A 10,224-nucleotide genomic window follows, 5' to 3' on the forward strand; every position below is an offset into this window, starting at 1 on the left:
CGCGCGGGTGGTGTGAACGGCTTCGCCTGTTAAAAAGGACGCCGAAATGAAACTTGTGGGTTCAGCGTAGGTACAGCTTCGGCGTCCTGTGTGAACGAGGGCTTAGGCTACGTTCACACAGGGCACCAGACTCCGCCCATCCCTGTCCCAACACAGCACCGAAGTCCTCATCCACACATTTGTTACATCCCAGATTGATAACGGCAACTCTCTTCTCTCTGGCCTACCCACCAAATAGCTCAACAGACTCCAAATAGGGATGTCAACAGTTAACCGTTAATCGATTAACCATCGCTAACGTCGTTGTTCGGTTATTGCTGTCGGTCTATCAGTTAATATTAAAAAAAAAAAAAAAAAAAAAAAAAAAAATTGACACGTTTTTTGAGTTTCCTTGCAGATTTTGCACAGTGTTTTGCATCATGCAACTATTTTGTTAAAATTTTGTTCAATTGTTGGCAGCAAATCGAAATAGGCTATATTTTGTTTAAGTTTTTATGCTGCAAAAGACAGTAGGCCTAATGTGAAAAAATCAAAAGAAATAACAGATTGTTGTTGTTGTAATGTTTACATAAACAGGAAATAAAGCTCTCAAAAATATATTTCCTTGTCATCCATATAAGAGCCAGAATGATTTTGGAATGATTACCTGATCAAAATGTGGCAATAAACTTATAAATTTCAGCAAAGCCAACAAAAAATAAAGGCATAATTCTAACACAAAAAGCATTAACATTTCAGCATCTAAATAGACACGCCTTGTTTGGGCATGAGCTCATTGAGTAAATAGACAAAAAAAAATAATAATAATAATAATAATATTAAAAAATTATGAATTAACCGATAGGTTAATCGATTATTAGCGTCGGTTAATCGAAAGTGAAATTAACCGAAAATTGACATCCCTAACTCCAAATGCCAGAATCATCACCTGTCCTGCACTAAATCATCTGAACACATCACCCCTGTCCTCATTCAACTCCACTGGCTCCCCATTCACTACAAAAACCTTCTGCTCACTTACAAAGCCCTACACAACCTAGCACCCACCCATCTCTCTGACCTCCTCCAGGAATACACCCCTTCCCGCTCCCTACGCTCTTCCTCAGCTGGCCTCCTGCCCCCCCCCCCTCTCTCTCTCTCTCTCTCTCGCCTCAGTACCATGGGTGCTAGTCTGCTAGAGCCTTCAACTGCTCTGCACCCAGACTCTGGAACTCTTGGCCATCACACATCCAACAGTCTGACTCCATTCACCACATTCAAATCCCACATCAAAACCCACCTGTTCAAATTGGCCTACTCACTTTAATCATATACAGCACTTAATCTGTTATTTGCCTGCCGTGTGTATCTCCTGTCTTTTCTTTTATCTACGATCGTTGTATTTTAATGATGCTGGTGTTTGCCATGCTTGTTTTTATGTATGATCTTTTAGAATGTTATGTCTCTTTTATGCGCTGTACAATGAGCTTGGGTGTTTTGAAAGGTGTCACCAAATAAAATGTATTATTATTATTAGTAGTAGTAGTAGTAGTAGTAGTAGTAGTAGTAGTAGTAGTAGTAGTAGTAGTAGTAGTAGTAGTATTATGCCACTTATTCGGAATTCGGAATGACCTAATTTGACTGTTTCAGAGAAGAGGTAGTAGGCCTATGTCTAAAGTAATCTCATTTGCAATAGAACTGTACCAGATATCTCCATACAACTACTGGTCAGTATTCAATAGAACCATAGACAACTCAGTAATGGTATATTTTTAGGGATTTTTGTTTTTCTGATAAATGAGAGAAAAGTGATGGAGTCTTATGTTCCTATCACCACAAAGTACAATTTCCGCCTAAACTAAAGCTATGTTTACAGGACTATAATTCATGATCTTTTTAGGTAAATCATTGTCTGACTATTTGGTGATCTAGGGCAGCCACCTGGTTCATACCTCAGCAAATCTGATGAGAAAAAGAGTGAGCATTCTCAAGTTATGGGCTTTTTTGTCACCTTTTGTCACCTTTGCCACCTAATTTGTATTGGCTCTTTTTCAGGGATTGGGGTAGTTCTACAGAACAGCAAAAAAAAGTCAAACGCAATCTGCTCCTCCAGTTCTACACAGCCATCCTCGAAAGCATCCTCACCTCTTCCATAACAGTCTGGTACGGCAGTCTGGACAGCCATTCATGAAACAAACTACAACGCATAATCAGAAAAGCTTCAAAAATCATAGGCACCCCACTCCCATCACTAGACTCACTCTACCATAAACGCACAATCACAACAAGAGCACAAAAGATAGTTTCTGACTCATCTCACCCAACTAACCATCTGTTCCAACTGCTGCCCTCTGGCCGGCGCTATAGATCCATTTCCACCAAAACAAACCGGTTCAAAAACAGCTTTTCCCCCACTGCCATCAGGTCACTGAACTCCACCCACCTTTGAATTCTTTCACCATATACCGCTCATCTCTGTCTATGTTGAATGTCCTGTATTTATGTTGCTATTTGTTGTCTATGTATTGTAATGTCTATGCTGACACAGTAGCTATGTGGTGTAACATGCTGTACCGAAAGCAAATTCTGCCGACTCTGTTGTGCAGTCCTTAATAATAATAAATAAATGAATAAAATAAAATGTTACAACAATCCATTTAATTAATGGGAGACCCTAAAGATAAGAAAAATCATTGTTGTGTTTTGTTCTACCTCGGGTAGGGGTATCTCAAAATCTGAGGGCCCTTTCTCCTATATTTGTTTCGCAAGGATGGGAGTGCTGCAATAGAGAGGTCCAGTAACGAGTCCGGAAATCATCGATGCTAACGCCCCTGGTTCCATACAGTTTTCGCCTATGGGAGTTTTGAATGGGTTTTTGGCGCGATGCTTCTAATAATCTCTCTGGGCAACGCTGGCTTAATCAAACGCGAACCAGTGTTTAGTAACATCATCTTCACACATGAAAACCACTTTTATGAGTTTTGAAGCTTTTACATGCCGTTAAACGGGCGGCTAGCTAGCAAACGGCTAAATGAGACTACACTGCTGAGTCGATGTGGATATATACGTCAATAACGTCACCACTTCAAAGGGCGAACACGGAAATTCTCTTTCCCTCACCTGGTTCAGCCCCGTTCAGCCCGAGGTAATCAGTGCACACATCAACAACAGTCCAGGTTGAGTGCTGACGTGACGTGAAGCCTATGCGACAGTGTGTAGTTCAGGATTAGCTTAGCTCGAGCATTTTACTTCTAGGGCTCGCATTTACGCTACAAAACTCATGAAAGTGGTCCTCATGTGTGAAGATTATCCCGCTGAACCTTGGTTCGCGTTTGATTAAACTTGCGTTGCCCACAGACATTATTTGAAGCATATCGCCAAAAACCCATTCAAAAATCCCATAGACAGAAACAGTGTGGAACCAGGAAGTTCGGGACTTCCACATTCAGCCTACAAAAATACGTCATCCCTGGACCTCTCTATACTCGTCTTTCATGTTCAACTTGGGGGAATGTGGGGGAAAGGAGTGTGAGAGAGACACGTGTTTAGAGGAAGACAAGGCAAAGTGCCTACACTGTGATGGTGATCATCATGCGGGTTCAAAGCAATGCCCAAGGAGAGTAAATGAGGTGAAAGTGAATCAGATTAGGGTAAAAGAGAAGGGTATGTCATATGCTGAAGCTGTTAAAAGAATGGAGAATGAGAGTGATAAAATGGAAGAAATTGAAAAGGAACCAGAGAAGAAACAGAAGGGAGTTGAACAAATCATTTGTGTGGACAAAAAAGGATTTTTGACATTTATGGCCATGGTGATTAATTGTACAGAGCAGATCAAGGGAAAAAAGGAAAAGATTAAGATGATGATGGATGCAGCTAGAAGGTTCTTGAATGTTGTTGACATTTCTGGAGAGGAGATTGAGAAGGCGCTGAGGGATGAGTTCCCGACGACTGAGCAGTAGAATGGATATATATAGAGTGAATGGGAGCACTATGGGTGGATACATGATGAACACTGTAAATATAAAGAAGACATCAAATTTCATTTGAACTGTGGAGGGCAGTAATACGCCTAGTAGCGTCTACACTGCCGGAAATAAAAAAGAAGAAGAAGAAGAAGAACTTGGGGGAAGGAGGGGGTCGTTTTGGGAAAGAGGTGTGTCTGTTCTCCCAAACGTCCAGCTTTACGTTTGGCGTTATTTCTTGTAGGCGTGTATGAATAAGCTGTTAAAACGAATGAAACTACAACCTGACGCAAATTAATGAATAAAAGCATACACCTTTATATGGTTATTTACTGAACATTTGGTGACAGCCTTGCTACTGTCTAGCTGTCAGACACTGCCATACATGCCCATGGCTAAACTGCAACTGTTATATGATCCAGTGACAATGATATAACCCGATGCCTGCGTTAATCCACGCAACAACAAAAAAAAAGATCTAATAACCCAATCAACAAAGTAAGATTAGCCCGGTTAAGGGGATGCTTGGGCTTGCATGCTAACCCCCACATACCTGCCAGTATAAGACAATTAAGCTAGCCATAATAATTCTGTCTCGAACCGGGTCAGCGAACACACCAATTCAACAGGCGTTAACGTTACAGCGAAGGCATTGCCATAGTTGTTTGTGCAGAAATGACATGCTCGAGTCATGACACAAAGGAATGCGACATCTGTCTGCAGCTGCTCGGTCTGGTAAACAACATTCAAACCAGCTATTAATGACAGAGGCGCGCAGTTGATTGGGATCACCGGAGCGGATCCTATCTCATTATTACCAAAGTTGTCAATTTCGTTAAAATTGTGTGTGATAATATCTGGAATATCTTGTCAACAGGTAGTGAGCCATCGTCTCTGTAATGGTGCAGAGTTGTATCGGGTAAGGCCGTTCGTTGGCTAGGTCCCTGTTCACTGCATTTACAGTCGATACAGTGAGAGCTAGCTCAAGCTAACGTTAGCGGCTAGCTAGCCATGTCGCTGATCAAACATGACAACTCCACTGACAGCGAGAGACGCTGCATAACGTCATAAAAAGCACATACCTGGTGTCACGTGTCGTAAAAAGAAACCATATGGCATTATGGCTGCTTCTAGTTACATCTGGAAAGATTTGGCTCAATGGCTCCTCTCCCGATTCTTCTCGGCACTTTGTCCAACACAACAAAAACGAGCGGCCGCGCGCTCCGGACTCAAAACAAAGCAAGCCGTGTGTGTGTGTGCTTGCGCGTGCGTGCGTGCGTGCGTCTCCTGTCGGGACTATCAAATAAAGCAAGCCCGAAAAAGTGGTGGGAGGGTCATCTCACAAGTGTCAAGGCCCCCCTTGAACTTTGGCCCACGTGACTGTGTCAAGGCCCCCCTTGAACTCGGCGCACACTGTGACTGTGTGGGCGTGTGTTAGTTAATTTAGGAAAGAATTTTTCAATTTTAATCAAGCAATGACTGATGTTGTACATGTTGGATATTGCTGTGAAATACAAATAGTTGGATTAAACTGTTCAAGGAATCTGATTCCCTTGATTTGTTAGGCTACTTCATGTCACAAATCACCTTAACCTATCTGAGGTACACAGTGTAATATCTGAAGCTGTGGTGAGGTTAAAGGCTATTTTAATATGTGATGTGCTCTATCAAAATCAGTTACATTGACCCTGAAACACATTTTGAGTTTTATACATTGTTGGAAGAGGAGAATGTAGGCTTTCTGGTGATATATATATATATTTTTTTATCTTTGTAGTCCAAAGATTGAATGAGATACACCCCTTGTCTTGACTGTTTTAAAGTTGAGTTGCGGGCAAGGCCGCGCAGCGAATGTGAGCTGCAGGGCCAGCTTGGCGAGCTGCAGGACGGGCCAGGCCGCCTAGCGGGCGAGCCTAGGAATCGATCGCATGAGATCCCTAGTAATATGAATGGGAGCTGGGGCTCTGTCTGTTTCTCTGTCACACTGTGATTGTCCCACTGTAATGTCATAAATCCCACTGTGACATCATCCGTGATGTCATAAATCCCACTGTGACATCAGTGATGTCATAAATCCCACTGTGACATCATCAGTGATGTCATAAATCCCACTGGTGACATCATCGGTGATGTCATAAATCTGACATCAGTGATGCTGGGCTCATTCTCAACTCTTGGCCACACAGCAGCCGAGTTGTGGGCAAGGCCATGCATGCAGCGGCTTAGCTGTCAGGATGGGCACGAGGCCGCAGAGCGGGGAGCGTAGGAATCGAGCGCGCGAGATCCCTAGTATATACGTATACCGGTATACTAGGGATCTCGCGCTCGCAATTCGATCCTGCAGCTCGCTGAGGTACCCCTGCACCTCGCCAAGCTGGCCCTGAAGCTCGCATTCGCAGCTCGGCCACTGCGCTGCCTTCCCCACAACTCTGCTGCTGTGTGGCCAATGAGACCAGCAGCACTGATGATGTCAGATTTATGACATCACTGATGATGTCATCAGTGGGATTTATGACATCACGGATGATGTCACCGTGGGATTTATGACATCACGGATGATGTCACAGTGGGATTGATGACATCACGGATGATGTCACAGTGGGATTTATGACATCCCTGACGATGTCACAGTGGGGTTTATGACATCACAGGGATTTATGACATCACGGATGATGTCACAGTGGGATTTATGACATCACAGTTGATGTCACAGTGGGATTTATGACATCACAGTGGGACAGAGAAACAGAGCCCCAGCTCCCATCTATATACTGATGATGATGATGATGATGATGATGATGATAGTATGGGAGCTGGGGCTCTGTTTCTCTGTTTCTCTGTCCCACTGTGATGCCATGAATCCCACTGTGACATCATCCGTGATGTCATAAATCCCACTGTGACATCATCAGTGATGTCATAAATCCCACTGTGACATCATCAGTGATGTCATCAATCCCAGTGATGTGTGACATCATCAGTGATGTCATAAATCCCACTGTGACATAATCAGTGATCAGTGATGTGACAAAAAAGTGGGAGTCTGCCTTCAGACCCCTGTCTTCAGCCATGGACAGCTGAATGTTGCCAGCTCCAGGACAGGTGATCCAGCATCCCTGAAGCATGCCATCAAGGAGCAGCCAGGCGTATGCGAGCTGCAGGGCCAGCTGGGAGAGCTGTAGGGCCAGCTGAGAGCTGCAGGGCCAACTGGGAGAGCTGCAGGGCCAACTGAGAGAGCTGCAGGGCCAACTGAGAGAGGCCGCGCAGCGGGCGCGCCTAGGAATCGAGTGTGCAAGATCCCTAATATATATATATATATATATATATATATATATGTGTGTGTGTATGTATGTATGTATGTATGTATGTCTGTATGTATGTATGTATATTTGGCCCAGCCTGGCTCTCTCCCAGCCTGGCTCTCTCGTGAGGGAGAAATCCAGGCTCCGATTCATGTATGCTGAAGGACACGAGGAACCAAAATGCACTTCACCTCGGTTTGATCACACTGAGCTTCTCTCTTGTTTATCTTCTTGTGTATGTCTGTATTTTGTATCCTGTGATTTAGGACTGAGATACAATGTGTTTACCTGCAACGGTGATGAACTGTAGAAACTGAATTGCCCCTTGGGGATAAATAAAGTTTTCTCAATCTCAATCTCAATCTCAAACGCTACGGATTAGCCTCCTGAAAAGCTGTGTAAAGATCGGCGCGGCCTGGGGTCCTTCAGGCTAGAGTGAGGTGCTTGGCGCAGGCGAATGACGTGCAGCGCACAGGCCTTCTTGAGGCATCCTCTTTGCCTATGGTGCGGCATAGTAGGATTGCCTTTTCCCCGGGAGGGTCTGGTGAGACGAAGGAGGAGCGCAGCCTGGATTCATCCACAGGGCCTTAGACCTCCATGCACCGAAGGGTCTTTCAATGCTGCGGTGTAGCACTAGCTCTATTGCAGTGGATTGGGGCATGATCAACCCTTCCGCGGGCAACGTTGCAGACAGAGTAGGAAGGCTAATCCATGAGTGGCTGCTTCTGGGACGAGGGTCGGGGTCTTAATCGGCCTCGGCTGGATCTACTGGGTGAGGGTGTATGATGTACGACAGACCCGAAACACCTTACGACCCCAGGTAACATCACTGATGACGCGTCCCAGCGCATGCTGTAGTACAGGGGTGGGCAATTATTTTTCATGGGGGGCCACATGAGAAACCCAGATTGTTGCCGGGGGCCGAACAAATATTGTCATGCCGTAACCCATGGATGGGTAACTTTGATGATAGAGAGGGCCACAAAAAATGTCCTCGCTACCAGGTTTTGCTGAGGGCCGAACGGCGCCAGCGTGAAAAATTTGGTGCATTTGAAGCCACGTTTAGAGGAATAACTCATTTTAAATTAACAGTTGTGATGTCATTATTCAGTCTTAACCACCAATATTTCATTCTTTTCTCACTCACTCCTATGTCACCACCTGCTCTCAGGGCTTGAAATTAACTTTTTTGACCACCTGCCAATATGGCTGCTAGATTTTAAAGTTACCAGCCAATTAGAATTTCCACTAGCCAAAATGTTTTTCTTGAAATAAATCAGAATATGAGTGGGTTAATTTAAGCATAAGTATCAGTAATTGGCCCGGGATGATCAACGCCTGTGTTGAGGGTCACACGAACAAAAATGCAGTCTTGAAGCTAAATAAATCCAAAACCAACGAGTTAATTATTTAAATTTCTAATTCAATGTAGCCTTTTAGTCATAAAGATTATTGAAAGATATTCCATATTCCAGACTGAAATGCTATAACAGAAGTGGAGTATTGGCCAGAATGACATGAACATTTGGACACTTATTCAGCGGGTATTTTGCATGTTGCGTTCAGGTGCACTGTGTAAAAAAAAAAAAAAAAATGCAATTCCATCGCGGGCCACACAGGTGGTGCCCGCGGGCCGCATCCGGCCGTAGTTTGCCCATGTATGCTGTAGTATGTATTTTGAACTGTGTATATATATATATATATATATATATATATATATATATATATATATATATATATATATATATGTTCACCAGAGTTGGGGGTGGGGGACCACGCCTGCGGAAATCCACCACCAGCTCCTTGGTCTTCCCGGCGTTGAGCTGGAGGTGGTTCCGCAGGCACCAGTCCACAAAGTCCTGTATCAGTCCTCTGTACTCTGCGTCGTCGTCTCCAGTGATGAGACCGACGATCGCAGAGTCGTCAGAAAACTTCTGCAGGTGACAGGAGGGGGTGATGTGTGTGAAGTCTGCAGTGTGTGTGCAGTGAAAAAGAACGGGGCCAGGACCGTTCCCTGCGGGGCCCCTGTACTGCAGACCACCGTGTCGGACACACAGTCCCGTGCCCTCACATATTGTGGTCGGTTTGTAAGATAGTCCAGGGTCCATGCTGACAGGAGAGGATCCACACCCATGATTTCCAGCTTGTTCCTCAGAAGCGCAGGCTGTATGGTGTTAAATGTGCTGGAAAAATCAAAAAACATAATCCTAACACTGTTGCCAGGCTTTTCCAGGTGAGAGAGGGCCCTGTGCTGAAGGAAGATGACAGCGTCGTCCACCCCGATCCCAGGCTGGTAGGCGAACTGTAACGGGTCCATTGATGGGCTCACCAGAGGGCGGAGATAACTCAGGACCAGCCTCTCCAGTGTCTTCATCAGATGGGATGTTAGCGCCACAGGCCTGTAGCTGTTTAGGTCCTTGGGATGCGGGGTCTTGGGAACAGGAACCACGCATGATTTTTTCCACAGCTGTGGCACCTTCCCTAGCTTCAGGCTCAGATTGTAAGTGTACGTGATGATCCCACACAGTTGGTCTGCGCAGGACTTCAGGAGCCTGGAGCTGATCTCATCTGGACCCGCCGCCTTCTTTACCTTGATCCTCTTCAGCTGTTTGCTGACCTGGAGTGTTGTGAGGGACAGGCTGGAGCAGGGGGAGTGAGTGCTGGGGGGAGGGCACAGGAGGGGGAGGGCCGGTGGTGACTGAGCCAGGGGGGGAGCAGACGTCTGATCAAATCTGTTGAAGAAAGAGTTCAGCTCAATAAATGGTCCCCCTCAGTTTCTCCCGTCTATGAGTCAAACTCGCCAGGGTATGATCAAAGACGAGACACTTCACTGCAGGCTTCGCCAATAAGAAATGGTACTCTTCCGGTCTCCTAAATGGGCGTGGTCACAAGCTTGCGATGGCTGCCTGTAAATAGTAGAAACTTCATTGGCTGACCAGTCTCACCTTTACAGGAAGTGACTGGAATTGGAGTGTCTTGCT

The sequence above is a fragment of the Poromitra crassiceps genome, assembly GCF_964638095.1.
Source record: "Poromitra crassiceps genome assembly, contig: HAP1_SCAFFOLD_305, whole genome shotgun sequence".
Classification (NCBI taxonomy): Eukaryota; Metazoa; Chordata; class Actinopteri; order Beryciformes; family Melamphaidae; genus Poromitra; species Poromitra crassiceps.